The sequence below is a fragment of the Macrotis lagotis genome, chromosome 3 (genome assembly GCF_037893015.1).
Source record: "Macrotis lagotis isolate mMagLag1 chromosome 3, bilby.v1.9.chrom.fasta, whole genome shotgun sequence".
Taxonomy (NCBI): Eukaryota; Metazoa; Chordata; class Mammalia; order Peramelemorphia; family Peramelidae; genus Macrotis; species Macrotis lagotis.
The window spans coordinates 86,028,165-86,051,138 of NC_133660.1; the positions used below are offsets into that span (position 1 = coordinate 86,028,165).

Consider the following 22,974-nt stretch of genomic DNA (forward strand, 5'->3'; position numbering starts at 1 on the left):
AGGGCAATGTCTTGGGGATGGTAATGGCCCTCCCTAAAAAAGAGAAGGAGCAAAACTGGTCCAGGATTTTCCTTTGCATTAAGAGATGATCTTTTTGACATACTGTATTCAAACACACTCTTCTCTCTCTACCTAGAACCTACTCCCACCCAATCCCCATAAATTTTCTTCCACTTCTGAGATTTTCTGCTGTCAGACAATGGGAGCTAAAATTTTATCTTCAAAACAAAGCAGGAAATGGCACTTAAGAAGGTACAATAGTAAATGTGAAAGTTTTGATTTGGAGTTATCTTGTAGCTTACTCAAAAAAAAAAAAAAGTAATTTCCAGAACACTATATAATCTGCATATGGGAGCAGACTTCAGGCCTGTTTGAGGGGCTGGAAGGATCATACATCTCACATTTATATAGCTCTTTTAAGGATAATGGAACCCTTTCCTCACAGCAACCCTCTGGGGTAAATGGGAAACTGTATAATTAATTTCCAATTTACAGATGAGGAAATTGAGTTTCAATCAAGGTGACTAAGTGATTTGCTCAAGATCCTACAGTCAGGAAGGGCAACTAGGTGGCATAGTGGATAAAGCACTGGCCTTGGAGTCAGGAGTACCTGGGTTCAAATCTGGGCTCAGACACTTAATAATTACCTAGCTGTGTGGCCTTGGGCAAGCCACTTAACCCCATTTGCCTTGCAAAAAAAAAAAAAACTAAAAAAAAAAGATCCTACAGTCATTATGTAGTTTGATCTCAGAATCCCAAGAAAATAATTGCTTTTAGATGAGAGTGTAAGGCACTCCTACCTAGGAAATTCCCTTTACCTAGTCCAAGAAGAGCATGCTCTACAATTTAGTCTTACAGAGAGTTCCCTGAAGCGCTTTTAAGTGACTTGCCTAAGGTCATGTAGCCAGTCAATGACAGAACCTGAACCCTGGTCTTCCTGACTCTCAAGCCAAATCTATTCATTATATTACTCACTGCCTATCAAAAATATGAATATGTACTCACTGCCTGTCAAAAATATGAATAGATGAATATAATTGTTCTTGAACTCAAGTCTCCACACTCAAATGCCTTGGAGCAATAAGAAGAGAAAATGATAATAGCAGAATCTTGAGTTGATTCAAAGTTCATAGTTTTATAACTTAAAAAAAGTATGTGAAGTAAATCTTCAATCCCTGACTTCTGATGCGTGCTTTTAAAAAAAATAGGAAGCAGAGAGAACAAGGGAGTTCTACAATTCATATCACAAGTCAGAGTAAACACTATGAGAGTATTCTGAAAATATCAAAGATACCTGGGAACCTAAAATAAGTAACCTCTTATACTCTACACCAGGCTGGCTTGCCTGTAGGATGCCCTCAAACAACAATCCCCAAGGTAGCCCTAACCAGATTAAAATGTAACTGGGAAATATTTAACAAAATAAAGAAAAATGCAATAATTAGTTAACATCAAATTTTAAAACTAAGTCAATATGCAGCCTGCAGGGTTCCTTATGCATAGATAAGTAGCTTCGCTTTTACATAAGTTTGACTTTGCTACTGCACACTGAGTCTAGAATAGGAGGCTGGCTCTGAGAATACACAATTAGAGTGTGTTCACAAGAGAATTCCCTATTGGGGGACCTTGGAGAACTGTCTGGGTTGCCAAGAAGCTGGATGAGTTGCCCAAAGCCATGTGTCCAACACAAAACTTTAAGGATTACAGGATTATGGATTTAGAGCTGAAACAGGGCCTGAGAAGGATCTGGATTCAGGTCTTCATGATACTAAAGCCAAGGTTCTAACCATTGCATCACTCAAGTCTTCCTGGCTCTGAGGCCAGATATCTAGTCCCATGATATAACTTCTCAAATGTTATGAGACATTTGACGATTTGGTCATGAGGCAGGAAAACTTGAGTTCAAATGTGACCTCAGATTACTAGCTGAGTGATCTTGTAAATCATGTAAAATCCCTGTAAAATGGTGACAATAATAGGGTTTTTGTAAGGATCTAATGAGATAATATTTATGAAGTACTTAATACAAAGTAGGCACTGTATAAATGTTAGCTAGGATTGTCATTATTATATAACTACATAATGAAAGTTATTACTTTATAAATGTTTGAGGAGGCTGAGAGATAAGTCACTTTGGGTTCCCCACTCAACTGCCTATCATAATCGGTTGCTGGGCCCTGAAATGATAAAGGAAACCAAAAAATCAGGGAGCCGGGGATATTGGTTTTGGGAAATTGTACCAAGTTCTCTTCAATGACCTCAAAGTTTCTGCCTGTGAGAATCTTTTTAGCAGAAATATTTTTCTGTAGGACTTTATGAGTCATAGAATTCTATAGCCTCAGAAAGACTGAAATTTGGGTTCCTAATCCCAGCCAGCTGTTAATGCTCCCTTTCCCTCTCCCTCAAAAACAATAACCATATATTGACATTGTATCTATTTATGTATGTATGTATGTCATCTCTCCCCATAGAACATAAACTCCTTAAAGAGAGGGATTATTTCATTTTTGTTTTTGTATCTTCCACACTTAGCATATAGTAGGGACAGGAAATGGATTGGTGATTTCTTGGATATAGGGTCTGCCACTTAGAAAAATACCTCCACTTCTACAGGGAGCTAGCTTTGCTGAAATATATAGTCTCATTTACAGAATGGCATCAAGTACTTTTAAATGATTCGCCAATGATGATGTGGTCATTATTTGTCAGAGGCAGGACAGATCTTTCTGGTTTCTGGGCTGATTCTCTATTGATGATAAAATACTGCTTCACACACTATAGGGATTTAATAAATCTTTGATTGATGAACTGAATCTCACCCAAAGGGCAATGGAGAAGCACATAGTGCTTACAAGGAAGCTGCAGTGCATTACAAGAAAATAATTATTTCAGAATATAGTGGATAAGTAAAACCATCCCAGGGCTAGAGTTAGGTATTGAGTGGACAGAGATAGGAAGACTTCCTGAGTTCAAATCTGATCTTAGACACTTTTCTATAAAAGAAGCTGGAGAAGGAAATGGTAAACCATTCCTGTATCTTTGTCAAAAAAAATCCCAACCAGGGTCATGAAGAATTGGTTATGACTGAAACAACTGACAACAACAAAAAGATTGCCATTGAAAAAAATAAATATGAATATAAGAAGAAACAGGGCTGCATGGGCTGGAAAAATGATTGATAACCAATGGCTCCTATTCCTACAAGCTTTTCTCTATCATTTCTATCAATGCCAAGAAGAGGACACAGACAAAGAATAGTGATCTGCAATCTCCTTCCTTGGAGAAAAGTACCACACAGGAAAAAAAAATCACATTTTACAATTATAAAAAATAACAACTTGATCAAAATTAATTTAAAATCACCACATTAAACTTTGACATTAAGTAATTCATAAAATGACTATGACAAACGATAACCATATGCATAACCATAATCATATGCACCTCCTCTTTTCCATCACTGAATGGTTAATTAAGAGTCAAATAATAATTAAATAAAAGTAAAATAATAATAATAATAATAATAATAATAAAAAAAATACAATTTAGATTAAACTCCAGCTCTGATTCTGCAGCCAAACTCAATAAATCCCAACAGACTAGGGACAGAAAAGAGAAACACTGGATGATCTTCCAAGGTCAGCCTTTTCATGGAATGGAAATATACTGGAAAGTAATATCACTTCTAAGCAGATGGTGGTTAGGTCAGGCTACTCAGTATGGCCTCATCCTCTTCCAAAGCTAAAATAAAACTAAATTGTTTACAATACTTGCCCAAGATGGTCAGACTTTTAAAGGAGTGATATGACCTCAAAGGGATTTAGAAAAATGGCCCTTAGAGATTGTGTAAGCATCACTGGCTTAATCAGATTTAGGGCAGTAAGCAAACTGCAACACTAAGCAAAATGTGTACAATGAACTTAATGGAAGGCTTATGTAAAGCCCTAGTTCCCTTCAGGAATTACTTTTGGATATTCAACCTTTCACAAATGGCCACTACAGAATAAAATATATTCTATTTACAAGATTTCACATGACCAGGGAATGTTAAAGATGAACCAATCAAACCTGGCTCCCTGGTTCAAAAATGGAAATCCCAAATGATCTTTTCAATACAGCTGTTGTCTGTATCTTCTCTCCAGCTACTTCTGCTGAGCAGGGAGCTTTTACATTAAAAGAGTTGGTGCTCAGGATGTGATGAATGGAACAGGAAAGAGCAGGCAAAAGAAACAAAGCAAGGTCTACACGGAATGAGGTCTCCCCATCTTCATTTTTAAGGGTGTAATGGATTAAGGGTAGGGCTAGATTATCTAGAACTTTAAATTCTAACAAAGGTGTTTATATTTTATTCTAAGCAATAGTAAATCACTATAAAACTGTAAGAATCATAGGGCTAGACTGGACAGTCCCAAAAGTCCATTTTAACTGGGGCACCATTTTTAAAAGTCATACAACTGGTACTAGTCAACTGAGTTCTACGTCCCACTAGTTTTCTTCTTTTTGGGGGGGCGGAGGGGCTAGAGTCAAGAGAAAGGGGACAAACTTGAAAGATAAACCAGGCCCCTGATCTTAGGGCAGCTCAGACCAAAGGTCATGTTCCTAATGGGAAGAGTAACTACATAGTCATAACATATGAAATATTTATCTAAGCTACAAGTCAGGACTCCTTGAGATGGCAACCTTAGAATCTGTAATTACATAAGACAACAAAATTCACATCAAGATACACTAAACAGGCAAAATCTGGAATCTGTGTTTGCAAACTAGGAAGTGCAAAAATTGCCTCTGGTTTTCTTAAAGCAGCTGAATTTGAACTAAGGTCTTCTTGACTCCAGACCCAGTACTTTATACTGTAACACCTAGTTTGTTTAAACAAAATAAGAATTAGGAAAGAATAAACTAAATGGATTACAATTATCTCTTCCATATGGGGGGGGGGCAGTATCCCCTTGATCTAGGTAAAATTTTTTGGTCTGAGAGGCAGCTAGAGCACTGGCCCTGGAGTCAAGAGTAACTGAGTTCAAATCCAGCCTCAGACACTTAATAATTACCTAGCTGTGTGGCCTTGGGCAAGCTACTTAACCCCACTGCCTTGCAAAAAAAAATAATAATAATAAAATTTTTTGAGCCGGAGAAGTTGGAATTTTTCTTTTTCTTTTATGAGGATGCTTAATATGGGGTGTAAAATTTGGGTTGATATAATACTATACTTATTTTTGCATTTCTGAGTTTCAAAACTTTTTCTATATCATATGCTGACCTTTAAGGATTATCTGCAGCTTCCATAAAACTCCCTAAAAATTCCCATTTGATTTCTTCTGACAACCTGTGATATAATGAAACTGCGACAGTGGAAAAGTCATTATATGGAAGGGATAACTATACAGCAAAGAATTTATATGGTGCCAAAAGGAAGTGATTTTAGGTCAATCCGTTGTTATTATAATGGGTAACTAAAAGACTAATAAAATCAAGCTTTCATCTTGAGTTTCAAATTAATTAAACAGATGAAGAAAATGTACCTATGAGTATACATGCTTAAAGAAAAAAAAGATAATTATTTTAATTACTTATAGCTTGCCTTCACATTGAAAATTTGTAATAAGAAACTAAGCTGCATCATTAGATTAGATTAGAAGTACCCATAACAACACTTTCATGGAATTTTGAACTCATTAAACCCTCAATGGTCATATAACACCCACATCTGTAATTATGTGGGTATGCTGACAAGGATTCAGCATGCATCACTGGAGAGAATATTCACATTAGTGAGATTATGGATCTCCTATAGAATTAAAGTATTATTTAAAAAAGGTGATTTGTGAACATTTTAGTCACCAAATATTAACTATCAGCTTGTTTCATCTAGTACAGATTCAACTCATCTTCTTTTCAGTAGTATTTATAAAAGCAGGAATAAAAAGCAGATCTAATAAGATAAAATTTAATACCAATAGACGAAAAACATTGTTCTTGGTTTAGAATTTAACTTCATAAATTTAAGATGAGTGAATGTGAAAAAAAAGCCTTTATTAATAATTCACTTTGCATCAGATGCTGGACTAAAAGCTACAGATATGAATATAAAAAAACAAGATAATCCCACTATCCTCAAGAAGCTTATATTCTTTTTTAAAAAAAAATTTCTTTTTGGGACTACATTTTCCTCCTATCATTACTTCTTCCTATTGATAAAGCAAGAAAAACAAAACTCTTGTCAGAAATATATATGCACATATATATTAATCTATCTATCTATCTATCTATCTATATAATTAGATAGGCAAATATTCACACATAATGAATCCCCACAATGGGCATGTTTAAAATATCTGCACGTACATACATACATACACATATTTTGAATATGGTCAATATGTGTATGCATGTTTATATGCAATATGTATATATATGCCTATGTATGTATATACAAATAAATGTCCATTTGTACTGAGCTCATCATCTCTATTTCAGAAGCTGAGTAGCATATTTGGGTCCTCTGGAATTATAACTGACTAGTGTACTGATCACAGCTCCTAAGTCTTTTAAGGTTAATTTTACAAGATTACTGTTATTATCTAAATTGTTCTTCTGGTTCTGCTCCCATAACTGGGAAAGGACTGTTATCTTTTTTGTATCCCTAGTCTATAGTCTTGCTTTCCAGAGTAAAAACTTAATGTTTTTTTTTATTCATTTCCTCTATCTAGGCCAAGGCTTGAGCTCAAAACTTCAGTGACTTTCTCTTTCCCACATCCATTTCAAGAAGGTCTGAATTGTTTCAGAAAGGGAGTGTCTGTTACTGTCTTCCATCAACTGTTTTAATTAATTCATTCAGGATGGTTCCTTCTAATGTCTGATAAACATTGACCTCTTAGAGCAATGCCTCTCTGAACATGAACAAATCTGCCAAGAAAATACCTCTGTCTTATTTTCTTGGCAGATTTGTTCATATTCAAATACTTCACATACCATATTCTTTGGAAGGTGTCTACCTTTAAAATACTCCCAAATTTTTAATTAACCAAAATTTAATTTCCATAGTCAATTACAAATCAATTACAAATTCATTAGCAGCCTGATTTTTAATTTGTATGTGTATATGTGTGTGGATATGTATATATGTATGTAAATATATACTTTTCTGCATTAGGAATACTGTTTATATAAACTACACATATGTATGTATGTATGTGGGCTCATGTATTTGTTCACATATATATGTATTCATCTTTGTGAAATCCTCCTCACTTCCTTTTCCCTCATACTATTAATTTTAGTGTTTTGGAAAGCAAACTGAATTTTCATGATTCAAAGTATGTATAGAACAGTTTTTTATAGATATCGACTTATCTCCAAATACCTACATACATAATACAGATAGCTAGACAGACAGACAGATAGACATACACATATACATAGCCAGCTACCAAAGACATAGATCTAAAGGGCAGATCTGACCATGTCATTCCCTTATCCAGTAATTTCCCTATTGCTTTATTAGATCCAAATATAAGCTCCTTCCTTTAGCATCTAAAACCCTTAACAAAACAGTTCCTGCCTTTCTTTCCAAACATATCACTCCATTATTCCCCCAGTTCTCTTATTCTATAGTTCAATTCAACTAGCTTGCTCCCAGAGTCCGTTCAATGTTGATAGTTTTGGACAGACTATCTCCAACACCTGGAATGTATCCCTATCTTATGTTTGCCTCTTAATATGGTTTGTTTCCTTAAAACCCCATTTCAAGGACTACCTCTTGTGTGAGGTCTTTCCTGTTTCCCCCACTTTCCTCCTACTTCCTTGGATTTACTTTGTGAATTTTTTTCCCTACATCTGACAGATACTAGATAACTTTGGGCAAGCCCCTTACCTTTTTCATGCTATGGGCAATTCTATAAATGGCAGAGAAAGTGCCCACCTTGGGAGTTTTCTCATCTGGGAATCCTCTGTATCAATGAAATCACAAATCTAGTCTCTATCCTTTTGACTTCATGTCAACATCTACGTTGTTTTCCCTGAAAGAATGTAAGCTCCTTGAGGGTAGGGACAGTTTCATTTTGACTTTGTATTCCTCAGCTCTTGGTGAAGTCTTTGTCACATGATGCTGGGTGCTTAATAAATTCTTTTTGATTACTATTTATATATATGAATTCCTTATTTTTACCACCACCACAAAAAAGGATTTAAAAAAGATGATCTGAAATTTAAGGGTTAGGACAGATCAGGCTGGACTTCAGAAATATTAACTCTGCTTTTCCAAATAAAAATGAAGAAAAACATTTAGAACTGTCTGTAAGAGTATAACAAAGAAAAGAGCTAACGAAGCAACATTCAATTTCATTATGAAGATTTTGGGTTTTTTAAAAGTAGTGTTTGACTTTTTAATGTGTATCTTCTGAAGTTGTCAAGATCATTAATCCTCTGATTAAGCCTGGATCTGGAAATGACATAATAATGGACATTTCTCTGTGAGACAAGGTACCATTAAATCCTCAGTTCCTCCAAAACAGCCTAAGTTTAAGTTGATTATAATCACCCTAAAATGAACTTATTTAAAATCACTTTTGTTTTTAAGATATATCTACCTATCAAGTCATCTAGTTAAAATGGGCTTTCAATTTTCAATTAGTGAATAAAATGGCACTTGGGGGGAAACGTTTTTTTTTTTTAACATAAACAATATTCTTCTCCAGATTAATATTAGCATGGAAAGTCTATTTGTTAATGCCTGTGTCCTTACCTTTCCTACAGTCCTAGTCAGGGGGTTTCCTGTCACACATTTCTTTAAGACCACGGGAAATTGTACAGTCAAGCACAAAACAAATGAGGTATGACAATGAAGCAGAAAATACCTAGCTTGTGTGCCATCTGTTGTTAACTTTCTTTAATATACATCAATTTAAAATTCCATTAACTAGAGCTAATCAGGGGACAGAGGAATCCAGTCCAGAGAGGAAAACAGTTCCTATTTTTCCCCACAATTTTTTTTCCTTAGCTTTTTCCAGGCAATGGGGTTAAGTGGCTTGCCCAAGGCCACACAGCTAGGTAATTATTAAGTGTCAGAGGTCAAATTTGAACTCAGGTAATCCTGACTTCAGGGCTGATACTCTATCCACTGTGCCACCTAACCACCCCATTTTTCCCACAAATTTAAAATTATGAGTAGTCATTTTCTCATTTCTTCCTTTCTTAAGATTTGTATAAAATAACTTTCTAAAGGCAATCTGGTAATTCAGAGAAAAGAAGTGCTTTCTGCCCATGGCCAAGTTAATATACTACTGCTAATCTTCATTCCAAAAATCTAATTTGGGGACCCTAAACAGGTTACTGTCCATCCAGGCAATTAGCAAATTAACTGTGCTTTTGTGTATATTTCTTTTCAAATCTAATTATTTGTTTAATTGCTCTGATCAGAGCTATTAACCCAAGAAACCATTTGATGAGCTGGGGAAGGGTGAAGAGAAAGGAGACTTGGTGAAATACAAAACATACTTGGGAGATGAAAATAGCCCTTCTTTGCTGAATGAGGCTTAAACAATAATGCTGAGAAGTGAAGCAGAAACAGGCATATTCCTGGATGTCCCATGGGACTCTCAAAATGAGCAAGTTCAACTTTATTTTGCTTCCTCCTCAAACTTGCTCCTGATTTCAGCTTTATGATAGAAAACTGGAGGTCAACACTGACTCTTTCCTCCAATTTGCACAAATATGCTATCTGCACTTCCTTGTTATTAATATGAAAGAGAATCCAGCCTTAAGTTAGGTAGTATAAAGTGCCTTTGACAACCAGTAACTGGCATTGAATAAATTAGCCCGATTTTGTCTTTAGGAGCCTTTTCTAGAGATATGTCAAATAATCCCTGAGGGTGTTTAATTTCAGTTTATGTCATTATTTTAGTGAGCAAGGAAGGCCCTGAAGGGGAAGGCTGTATTTGAGGAGTACAAGGCACCCCCCTCAATATCGTGTGATTATTTAGGATCGTATACAGATAATTAAAGACAGAGCTTCTGGGGGCATCACAAGGCTGCTGTAGGTAGGTTACTGCATACTTCTGTATGAGTCATTTACTGGGTTTTTGAAGAAAAGCTTCCAGATAGTTTTGGTTCTTAAAATATAACCTGATTCATGAAAATATAGTTATTATCATAGATTAGGTTGTACAGACAAGCAAAAAAAAACCTGCCAACACGACACTGCAAAGTGAATTATGAGAGGGGGGGAGGCTTTGGGGGTCTCTAAGTAGTACAGTAGATAGTGTCCTGGACTTGGAGTTGGGAATATAAGAATTCAAATTCTGTCTTGGATATTATTAGCTGTGAGTAAGATCTGGGACAAGTCATCTATCTGTCTTGCCTTCAGTGTTAACACTTCTCTGTCTATTCATACTACTACTTGAGGGTATCTTACTGTTCATCCCAATAGGTTTGGCATGTCACAACCTGGGAAAGCTTGGCGTTGCCATGCAACCTTTTGCAGATAATTTACAAACTGTTAATTAAGTTTGAAGACAAGATCGCTCTTTGGGACAAAGGGGAGGCTGGGTGGATGCTTCTTACAGATAAATGCTCATCCACTGATATGATAGTTATATCATATAATAAAAAAGTGGTCCTCATTGGTATTCCCAATCTATCTTTCCATCTGGTGATCCTTCTGAATTACCATTGAATGACTCCTAAATCTCACCTAAAACCTTATAAAAATTATACCAGTGAGAAAAGTATAAATGATTCTTTGAATGGTCAAGAATTAAAGTTACAAAGCAGGGTCAGAGCAGGGACCTGTCTATTGACAGATAGTATATAATGTTCCTTTGAAATTTTAAAAAGAAATGTCCTTTGATCCCAGAAGGGGATTGAGGAACCATACAGGGTGACTGGTAGAAAATAACACTTTCTAGAGAGGCTGAAAAAAATCGCCTGTGGAAAAGAACTGACTATTTTTATTTTCATTCAACAAGAAACAGGGAATGAGAGTAGAGGTGGCAATGCTGCTCTTTTCATCAAGCTAGAGGATCCATAGGAGGGCAAGATGAAGGAAGGACAGTGAAGACAACTTGGAAAGGGACAGAAGACATTTATAAGGTCACACATAAAAAGAAATTTCCCTGATATTTTAGTTCTTAGGAAGCAATGTTCTTTAAGCTCTTCAAGTTAATATTAAATAGATTTTCAATAATAACTGTTTTAATAACAATGATGAGGGAGTTAGTGTAATTTAATGGAACAGAAACTATGAAGACTACAGAGTTTGAGACTTGGATGAAGCATAGGAAATCTTGATTGCTGCAAGAGAGAGACATCTCTGGATTAGTGATTTAGTTTACTGGCAACTCCCTCTATCAAAGCTCACCCTTTTAGCCCAGAATTCACTGAATCTATAAGAGTCATGGGAGCCTCTAAAATGACCCCAAGTCCCAGATTGTGTCAGGGAACATGGGCTTCTCCTGCCAAGCTCTGGCAGGTCTCTCAAGGGTGTGGACATTCCCTAACATTTGAGAAGGGCTACAACAGCTCACCAGTCAGCCATTCTTACTTAAGGGTGATGTCAAAAAAAAGTAGTTATTAATAATTTACAGTATAGTGGGGGGTGGTAGGGTGGCTTGATATACAAAGATGAATAAGGCAAGATCCCTGTTCTCATGTTGGCTTTTGAATATCTGTGTGTGTGTGTGTGTGTGTGTGTGTATATGCATATATGTATGTGTATGCATATGAAATGTATGCATGTATAATTATATTTATGTATGGATATATAAATACTATACAATATCACATGATAAATTCATCAGAGAAATTGATAATGAAGATCTATGTCATGATGAGGAGAAAAGTTATTATATAAAGTTAGATTTTGTATAGAAAATAGTTATATGGGATTAGGCTTTTAAAGGAGAGGTGGAAATGAAACAGGAAAAAGGATTAAGAAAGACATTATAAACAAAGAGAACAGCATCATCAAATGCCCAGAAGTGGGAAATTGATGAACATATTTAAAAGAATGGGGTAACGGAGGAGCCCAACTTGCCTGGAGAATATATACCAAAAAGAGAGTAATTTAACATAAAGCTGTAAAGGAAGAAGTGTGCCATATTTGTGAAGGATCTTGAATACCATTAAGGGAATTTGAATTTTACTTGGTAAAAACAAGGTAGGGAACCACTGAAATTTGTGTTTCTTTGCTTTTTAAACAGGGGTTGGATATGACTAAACCACAACCACAATTTCCATGTGAAGGCCTATGAGGAGATTTTAGAAAGAGAAGAGTATCCAGAGCCTGATGGATTCACAAGTAAATTCTATCAAACATTTAAGGAATAATTGGTTCCAATTCTATATTACCACTTTGGAAAAATCTTTGTATGACAGCAATACAATACTGATACCTAAACCAGGAAGAGTTAAAACAGAGAAAGAAAATTATAGACCTATCTCCCTGATGAATATAGATTCAAAAATCTTTTTTTTTTACAAGGCAATAGGGTTAAGTGGCTTGCCCAAGGACACACAGCTAAATAATTATTAAGTGTCTGAGGCCAGATTTGAACCCAGGTACTCCTGACTCCAAGGCCGGTACTCTATCCACTGCTCCATCTAGCCGCCCCAATTAAAAAATCTTAAATAAAATCTTAGCAAAAGGATTACAATAAGTTATCACTAGGATAATACATTATGATCATGTAGGATTTATCCCAGGAATGCAGGGCTAATTCAATATTAGGAAAACTGTTAGCATAATTAATTATGTCAATAACAAACCTATCAGAAATCATGATTATATCAATAGATGCTGAGAAAGCTTTTGACAAAATACAGCACCCATTCCTACTAAAAACACTGTAGAGTATAGGAATAAAGGGACTGTTCCTTAGAATAATAAGCAGTATCTATCTGAAACCATCAACAATAATTATATGCAATGGGGATAGGCTAAAGGCATTCCCAATAACATCAGGAGAGAAGCAAAGATGCCCATTATCACTATTACTATTCAGTATTATATTATATACGTTAGCTTCAGCAATAAGAGAAGAAAAAGAAATTGAAGGAATTAGAATTGGGAAGGAAGAGACAAAACTCTCACCCTTTACAGATGACATGATGGTATACCTAGAGAATCCCCCAAAATCATCTAAAAAACTACTGGAAACAATTAGCAGCTTTAGCAAAGTTGCAGGATATAAAATTAACCCTCATAAATCCTCAACTTTTCTATATATGACTAGCAAGATACAGCAGGAAGAGCTAGAAAGAGAAATCCCAGGGGCAGCTAGGTGGCGTAGTGGATAGAGCACCGGCCTTGGAGTCAGGAGTACCTGGGTTCAAATCTGGTTTCAGACACTTAATAATTACCTAGCTGTGTGGCCTTGGGCAAGCCACTTAACTCCATTTGCCTTGCAAAAAACTAAAAAAAAAAAAGAGAGAGAAATCCCATTCAAAGTAACCACAGACAATATAAAATATCTGGGAGTCTATTTGCCAAGGCAGACTCAGAAACTTTTTGAAAACAATTACAAAACACTTTTCACACAAATAAAATCAGATTTAAATAACTGGGCAAACAACAACTGCTCATGGATAGGTCAAGCTAATGTAATAAAAGTGACAATTCTAACAAAACTAAACTACCTGTTTAGTGCCCTGCAATCAAGATTCCAAAAAATTACTTTAATGAGTTAGAAAAAGTTGTAAGCAAATTCATATGAAGAAATTTCCAAGGATTCAATGAAAAAAAGGTGCAAAAGAAGGTGGTTTAGCCCTACCAGATCTAAAATTATATTATAAAGCATCAGCCATCAAAACTGTCTGGTATTGGCTAAAAAATAGAGTGGTAGATCAGTAGAATAGAATTAGGTACAATAGCAGGAAATGATTATAGTAATCTGCTGTTTAATAAACCCAAAGAGTTTGGGATAAAAACTCTGCTGGGAAAATTTTAAGGTAATTTGGAAGAAACTTAGATTAGACCAACACCTCACACCCTCTACCAAGATAAGATCCAAATGGATATAGGATTTAGACATAAAAAACAATATTATAAGCAAACTAGAAGAACGAGTAGAAGTTTACCTGTCAGATCTATGAAAAGGGAAGCAGTTTATGACTAAGGAAGAGATGGAGAACATCACTAAAAACAAACTAGATAATTTTGATTACATTAAAAAGCTTTTGCATTAAAAAGCTTTTGCACAGACAAAAACACTGTAACCAAGATCAAAAGAAATGTAGTAAACTGGGAAACAATCTTTACAACTAGTATTTCTGACAAAAGGACTCATTTCTAAAATATACAGAGAAAACTGAGTCAAATTTTTAAAAAAGTCATTCCCCAACTGACAAATGGTCAAAGGATACGCAAAGGCAATTTACAGATGAGGAAATCAAAGCGATCAACAGTCATATGAAAAATTCTCTAAATCACTAATTATTTGAGAAATGCAAATTAAAGCATCTCTGAGGTACCACCTCACCCCTCTCAGACTGGCCAATATGACCAGAAAGGGCAATAATCAATGTTGGAAGGGATGTGGGAAATCTGGAACACTAATACATTGTTGGTGGAGCTGTGAACTCATCCAACCTTTCTGAAAAGCAATTTGGAATTATGCCCAAAGTACAACAAAAATGTGCATACCCTTTGATCCAGCAATACCGCCACTGGGTCTATACCCTGAAGAGATGATGAAAAAGGGTACAAAACTATTCATAGCAGCCTGTTTGTGGTTGCAAAGAATTGGAAATCAAATAAATGTCTTTCAATTGGAGAATGGCTTAACAAACTGTGGTATATGTATGTCATGGAACACTATTGTTCTATTAGAAACCAGGAGGGATGGGAATTCAGGGAAGCCTAGAGGGTGCTGCATGAACTGATACTAAGCATGATGAGCAGAACCAGAAAAACACTGTACACCCTAATAGCAACATGGGGGTGATGATCAACCTTGATGGACTTGCTCATTCCATCAGTGCAACAATCAGAGACAATTTGGGGCTAGCTGCGATGGAGAATACCATCTGTATCCAGAGAAAGAATTGTGGAGTTTGAACAAAGACCAAGGACTATTACCTTAAATTTAGGGGAAAAAAACCTGATATCTTATTGTCTGATCTTGCTATCTCTTATACTTTATATTTCTTCCTTAAGGATATGATTTCTCATCACTTTCAATTTGGATCAATGTATACCATGGAAACAATGTAAAAGGAAAAATGCCTTCTGTGGGTGGGGGGAAGGGAAGCAAGATGGGGGGGATGGTAAAACCCTGAATAAATAAAATCTTTAAAAGGGGGAAAAAAAGAGAAGAGTAAAGGCAAAAGATGTATAGTAGACTATACCAGAGCTGTGGCAGTAGGAAGAAAAAAGACAGATTTGACACCTGATTGGAGGGAAAAATAAAAATACAATCCCAAGGTTTTAAACATAGTAGACACATGAGTGAATGGCACTGCCAAAAAACACAAACAGTGGAATCAGAAGGTTTTGGGGCTCACATTTAATTCAATCTTATATATGATGAGTTTAAAGTTATCAATGAATTATCTGTTAGAGAAGCTCTCTAGGCAGTCTGATAGATGGGTCTGAAGTTTAAAAGAATGTTCAAGGATGGAGATTATAGACTTGAGAATCATCTGAACAAAGAAGGAGTAAAGACAAGAGTGAATTAGGTTAATATGGGAGTGTGTGGAGGTAAAAGAAAGAAACTTGTGGAAAACCCTTCTCCAAAAGAGGTTGCCAAGAGGAAAGGTGGTCCATGAAGGAGAGAGAGTGATTTAGTCAAGAGGGAAAAAAAAAAAACAAGATAGCATGAAATCTCTAAATTCAAGAGACTAGTAGGAAGGCGGAAAGACTAGGGAGGGGGCATTCAGTGTCAAGAACATAAACAGCCACAAAAGTCTAGGAGAATGGGGACTGAAAAAATGTTTTTGGCTAGTAAAAAGTCATTTTTGACTGCTGAGAGAACCATTTTAGTAGATTGGTGAAGTCATAAAACCAACTACAAGAGGCTGAGAATAGAAGGAATGGTGATGAAATTAAAGTATTAGGTCTTCTCCAACTTTTCTCCAGATGCTTAGCTGTTAAAGAGGCAAGAGAGAGAGGAAGGTATTTTTTTAAGGTTTTGGAACAATCAAAACAAAGAGGAATGACTCAATGAAGAGGAAGAGATTGAAGAGCTATAGAAAGGATGAATAAAAAAGATGAATAACTGACATTTATGTAGCCCTTAAAATTTTTTAAATATTTGATCCTCATGCAAATATTTGATCCTCCTATGAGACATGTTCTAGATACTGAACCTATTTTATAAACAAGGAAATGAAGAGGCAGCTAGGTGGCATGGTGGATAGAGCACTGGCCTTGGAGTCAGGAGTACCTGAGTTCAAATCTGGACTCAGACACAATTACCTAGCTGTGTGACCTTGGCCAAGTCACTTAACCCCACTGCCTTGCAAAAACAAAACATAAATAATTAAATAAGGAAATGAGGCTCAGTCAAGTGATTTTCTTCATAGTCATGCCAGAATTAATTAATATGCAATTGTTAAGAGCCTACTATGCTCTGGTAGTAAGCACTAGTCTTTCTGACTACAAATGCACTATTCTACTCATGATATCCTGTTGATGTCTAATGGAGAATGATCTAGAGCATGAGATTAGTGACAAAGATGTCTAGTTGGCTTTAGTGAGGAGCTGGGAGACCTCTAGTGACAAAGGGGCAGAAGCAGAGAGTGGATAATGTTCCTGAGAAGTTTTGAGGAATGGATGAGGGGAGCTTAAGGAATTCAAACCCAATGGCCCTTAACTCACTGAAATAGGAGGCTTAATCATCTGGTGAACATATGGTAGTTGGGTGTTTGAGAAGAGAGAAAATAAGTTTGGGATGATCACTATGAAGAAGAGTAGAATCAATCTGAATTGATAAAAGGATTTTCTAGCATCACAGCTAGAATGATACATCATAAATTTGTAGTCTGAACAGTCCTTACTGTTTTGTGAATCTCCAGTGAATAAGGCGCTTGCTGCTCTAACCTATCATTTCTTTCTCTGAAAGCTCTCTTGCATTCACAGCCTTCTCCATTCTCTTGGCTAACCACTTGAGTTCAGTTAATTATCAACTCAGGATTGGATTACCACTTCCTCTTCTAACATCCTGCCTCCATCCAGAGCATCACTCTTGGACCAATCTTGCTTAAATGCCACTTTTCATCCTGTCATTTAACCTGAGACTCAACATATAATGGCTCCCTATTGCCTACTCCATCAAGCCTCAAATCCTCTGCCTGGCTTTCAATGTCTCTTGTAAGCAAATGACACCTGTCTAACCCATTATTTCCTTCTACTTTGAAAGAAACATCTACCTCTTCAGTCTAGGAGGCCTCCTCCCTGCTCCCTCATGTACAATACTCATTCCTATCTCCATTTATTTGCTCATGCTGATCTCTGTCAGGCTAAAATGTCTCTTTTCCTTTTTTTTAGACTCAAGTCTTACCTCTTTCATGAAATCTTTGCTGACTATTCCAGACCACAATCAAAGTCATCTTTATCTTATTGAGGCAGGTATATGGTTTAGTAGATAATGTTGAATTTGGAGCCAGGAAAAGCTAAAAATTAAATTCTGCTTCAGGACATACTTACTATGTGACCCCAGGCAAGTCATTTACTATCTCTGTTTTCTTATCTATGAAATGGAAATAATAATAGCATTTACCTTATAAGACTGTAACAAGATATTAAAAGAATTATTTTATAATTGTTATGAGGGTGTAGAAAAGGTTCTTGTGAATTTTAATGCATAACAAAATGTTGTTATTATTATTATTATTATTCCTTGTCATTAAATTGACCCCTATTTATTTCATGGTGTGTGCTGTCCAATTTGACTGTAAATTCTAGCTTTTGGAAGGAATCCTAGGCTGGAGTCTTGCTTGTTTTCCATTTTCCATAGTACCTAAGATAGTTATTCTAGAATTAATTCAAATTGACAGGACTATTAGGCTAACACCTCTTGTGAGGGAGGTAGTTTAAGAATTACTTCCCAATTAGGAACTAGAGATACTGAGACTGAGATAAAGTTACTTATTCTCAGCCTCACAGTTAGCAAATATCAGCAATGGGATTTGAAATCACACTTCCTCACTTCAAATGGAACAACTTTCCTGGGATGCAGGTAGATACATCTCAGTCTAAAAATTAGACTTAGGAAATACTTTCAAATTTGGGCTCCAGTGGTTTCCAAAGAGATCTGAAGGGCCTAAGACATCCTGGACACACCCCAATTATTAGAGGAAAGACAGCTGCTGGAGAGGATACTAAGGCTTTTAGCTACAACTCTTGAGGAAAGGAGAATATATGTAAACTGTTAAGAATGAGGATTAACTTTTTAACCATTATCAATCTAATATCCAGGACTAAAATGAAAGAACTTCAACTTTGTATCCTCATGGACACTCTGGTAACCAGGAAGTTTAGGGGAAGCCAGCCAAGCAACATCTTCTTTCACTCCTTTTCTCATCTTTAATCCACTTAACCAAAACAAACAGTACACAAAAACAAATACTAACACACACAGGGGAGTCTGGAATCCCATATGCCCCTTATTTAATTTTTTTAAATAGCTTTCTTAAAGAGAAGCTCTTCTTTTAAAATACATATCCATGATCAGTTTTAATTTCTAGAAGCAATAAAATGGACAGAAGTCTAATTATAAAAACATACACTTCAGCTTGTATTCAATTAGTTCTTCCCCCACAAACCATAAGCTCTGTTTCTGAAAAACTTATACTAAATAAAACATTCCTGAACTCTAATGACTTGGATGAATACAGTCTGAACTACCAAATGTTTTTAAAAGTCATTTAGGTGAGATATTTCCAGATATGAAACAAAGGGAAAACATTTTAAACAAATTTGAGGAGAGAATTAAATATTTTAGTGTTTTTCCTCAATAAAGTATTACTAATACTGTTTTTCCCATGTAGAGATATCCACCCCTGTGGTTATATTCCCCACAGTGGTGAGAGACTTGTGTTAGTTCTTATCCTTTTGAAATTAAAAGGTATGATGCAGTCATGGAAAAGGCTAACTCATTTAGGAGTGAACCACAGCTTTGGGTCTCATTAGCCTTGTGCTCTAAGTGAACTAGGAAACTAGCCAAAGACATCACTCATCAAGAGAAAGAATTCTAGCCACCATGAAGGGACTTAATGGTTAGATCCTGCATTTGTCACTCAAGTATGAGACAAGGGCTCTCTTTTTTTGTTGTTGTTTTTTTTACTGTGCAAAAAAGACAGTTTCTGAGGTGACAGGAAGGGGGAAAAAAAATCACTCATAAAGCACTTAACCACAGTATAATAGCCTATTTTCTAGGATATATGTGAATGCTCACAGCAAAACACAGGGCAGGATTAAGTGTTGGAATGTCAAGATACTGCTGTAATATTTTAGAGGCCAAAAACAGAGTGTAGGATGGTTTCCTGATTCAATCTCACTCAAAGATGAAGCACATTTACCATGCAGTAAAGAAATAGATTATACTGTATATTAAAAGAATATTAAAAATATATGACTCAGCTAACTTTAAATAGCTTTCTATTCCTTCCTGTTTCCATTTATTAGTGAGATTAACCATTCTCTTTTAGGTACTAGGATCACATCCGTAATTTTATCGTAGCAATTCTCATGGTACTTATCTTATACTCTTCTTACTGGAACACTTTATAAACTATTAAAGGGATAATTTCACTCTTGAGTAAATTCCTGCCACTTTGGGGGAGTGAAACAGAACGGCAGTTTAGCAATCCACAGAATTCTACCAATTAGCTGTGAGAGGCCAGTCAATCACATCAGTCTTAAATCACTTAGTCTGCACCCTACCTCCCTTCCACCCCACACACATTTGGAAGCCTCACAGACTAAGGAAGAATGAAGTCTGGGTCTGATATCCCCCCTGTAACCAGGAGAAAATTGAGAAAAACAAAATACACAGTAGCTACAAGCCTAATCAAAGACCTCAATTATCTTACCTTTCTCTTTACTGCACAAAATGAAAGAATCTTGTATTTACTAGCTTAGGGGTAAGGGAATCAAAGGAGAATGGGAAAAAAATAACCACTGTTACTGCTCTAGCATTATTGATTCCTTGAAAGGGCTCTACTTGAGGGTATAAATTTTGTCCTGATAGGCTGAGAAAATCAACAGCCCCCTTCAGAAGAAAATATCTAAAGTGTAAAGTAGAATGAATAGCAGTTAATCCCTTGATTGATAAAAATGCATTTTTCACTAAATTTTTATGATTATTATTTTTCTTTACTTCCTTCCGTATATTATCTTTTTACTAGGACTAAACTAGAAAATCAGATTTTTTTAAAAAAAGGCTCAGAATATTAAAATAAATAATATTTTAAATATATACTTATAAAATAAATACACTTTCAAATGTAATAGGCATTGTGCAATGAGGTTACCCTCTGTTTCTGTCTCTCTCTACAATTATGCAGAAAATTCTAAAACCTGAGTCAAGCTTCCAAAATTCCATGGGAAAACAAATTTTTATTTCAATAATAAACTCTGAAATGTGAAAAAAGTATGCTAACTGAAACAGGTACTGAAGCAACAGGACTATTTTTAAAAAATGTTCCCAAAGTCTAATTCATATTCCAAAAGGGAACCAATAACCAATGACAACATATTTTGATGTCCTCTAGCTCACAGTGAATAGCAGAATGTGACAAAAATAGTTTATAGTCAAATAATAAACATAACCTCAAAACCTACTATAATAACTTCAAAACCTACTACAGAATATTTTGAAAATAATCTTGGTTTCTAAAAGACAAAGGGAAAGACAAGAACAATCTACCCAGTCATGCAAGGAAATAGTTGAAATGAAAATGAAGAGCAAATTGAATACCTATGTTAGTTAAAAAAAAGAGTACAGGTACATCAAGGGGACTTAGTTTTATAGGCTGCTACCAGTTAAATTTAGCCTCAAATGTCCATGGATCTTCTGGATTAATCCTTTCTCTCACATCAGCAACTACTTTAATCTTTCCCTTTTGATAATAGGCACTAGCAATACTAACCTGTATGGTGTCACTTTATAACTTTCTTAGATCTGCTTAGTCTTTTATAACCCAAATGGTTGGTCTAGATGATCTCTCTAAGGTTCTTGTCATCTCTAAAATCCTATGATCATAGTTTTCCCAGAAGTAGGCTTTGGAAGGTAAAGTGCAAAGGACTCATTACCTGAACTTGGGAGATCTGAGCTCTAGTCTCCATCTTACCCTATCCTACAGTAAAGTAGATCTTGGACAAATCACCTAGCTGCCTGTCCTTAGTTTCCTGAGTTAAGATTTGTGAAGTGCTTTGCAAACCTTAAAATACTAAGTAAATGTTAGTTAATGTTATAAGGAAGGGGTTGGATTAGATGATCTCTAAAGTGCTTTCAAGGCAGGTCTACAATTAGTTATTTTAAAAACGATCGTTGGTATATCAGTTGTTTTAGTTTTGTCCAACTCTTCAAGACTCCATTTTGTGGCAAAGATACAGCAGTGGTTTGCCATTTCTCTCTCCAGTTCATTTTACAAATGAGTAAACAGAAGCAATAAGGGTTAAGTGACTTGCCAAGAAACACATAGCCAGTAAGTGTGTCTGAAGATGAATTTGAGGGGTGGCTAGGTGGCACAGTGGATAGAGCACTGGCCCTCGAGTCAGGAGTACCTGGGTTCAAATCCAGCCTCAGACACTTAATTACCTAGCTGTGTGGCACTAGGCAAGCACTTAACCCCATTTGCCTTGCCAAAACTAAAAAAAAAAAAAAAAAAAAAAAAAGATGGATTTGAACTCAGGTCTTTTGACTCTAGGTTCAGCATTCTATTCATTGTACCACCAAGCTGCTACTTACAAAGTGCTGTTAATGCTCATATTTTCTCCTTGGATCACTATTATGCTAGGAAATAATACAAGTTGTAGCCTGGCATCTTATTAACTGTACTGAGGTTCTCAGCTTCCTCATCTTTAAAATGAAAAGACCAAAAAGGCAACATTAGTGGAGTGGACAGAGCACTGAATTTCAAATTAGGAAAGTTTGGGTTCAAATTCTGCTTTATATGCTTACTGACTATATGACTGCCTATGATATGTCAATTCACTTTTCTGGGTCTCTGTTTCCTGGTCTGTAAAATGAAGGGGTTGGACTCAATGACCTCTAAGATCTCTTCCACCTCTAAATCTATAATTCAGTTATTAGAAGACCACTGAGGTCTTTTGCAGCCCTAAATCTTGGTCAACCATATGCAAAGACAAAGAAAATTGATTTCATTCACGCAGTATTTTTGAGGAAGGCATGTTAATTTGTAATTTGAGAGTGCAAACTTCACTTTGAATTTAATGACTTTAATGAATTTAATGAAGCCATCTCCAGAGACCACTGTTTAGTGTGAAATCTATATTAACTGTTATCAATATCTGTGTCTTAGCATTCAGGCAAATCAAGAGGACCAGGGTGGTCTAGCAGAGGATGAACAACCAAGGAACTTCAGTTCTACTTTGGACCTCCTAGTTACCAGTTTTTTGACCTATGACAAATTAGTCCCTTTCCCTGGGCCTGTTTCCACAAATGTAAAATGAGGGAATTAGATCTTTTGGTGAAGCCTATGGACTTCTCAGAATACTGGTTTTAAATTAAAAAAAAATAGAATGATAAAGGAAATCAATTACATTGAAATAGTTATGAAAAAAATTAAAAAACAACAACAAATACATGGACTCTAAGCTAAGAACTGGACTAAATAATCTCTGTTTCCTTAGAGCTCTGAGAATTTATGATTCACTAGAAATTTTTAAACACACCTTAGATCCATGACAGAAAGTAACATCATTCCCCCTCCCCAGTCCTACACTCCAACAAGATTAAAGAGAAGGGATAGGACCCACATGTACAAAAATACCTATAATAGCTCTTTCTGTAG

General features: G+C 35.8%; 1 protein-coding gene and 1 long non-coding RNA gene across 3 annotated transcripts in view; one reads left to right on the plus strand and one right to left on the minus strand.

The window, feature by feature from the left end:
* The window catches only part of LOC141517690 (uncharacterized), a 33,961-nt gene extending 16,336 nt beyond the window's left edge, over positions 1-17,625 (plus strand). Inside the window, exons 2-4 of the long non-coding RNA XR_012476947.1 lie at positions 9,902-10,037; positions 12,198-12,295; positions 17,483-17,625. This is a non-coding gene — a long non-coding RNA (uncharacterized LOC141517690). The remainder of the gene's footprint in view (positions 1-9,901; positions 10,038-12,197; positions 12,296-17,482) is intronic.
* Positions 1-22,974, minus strand: part of GALNT7 (polypeptide N-acetylgalactosaminyltransferase 7) — a 195,089-nt gene that overhangs the window by 96,017 nt on the left and 76,098 nt on the right. The window lies entirely within an intron of this gene.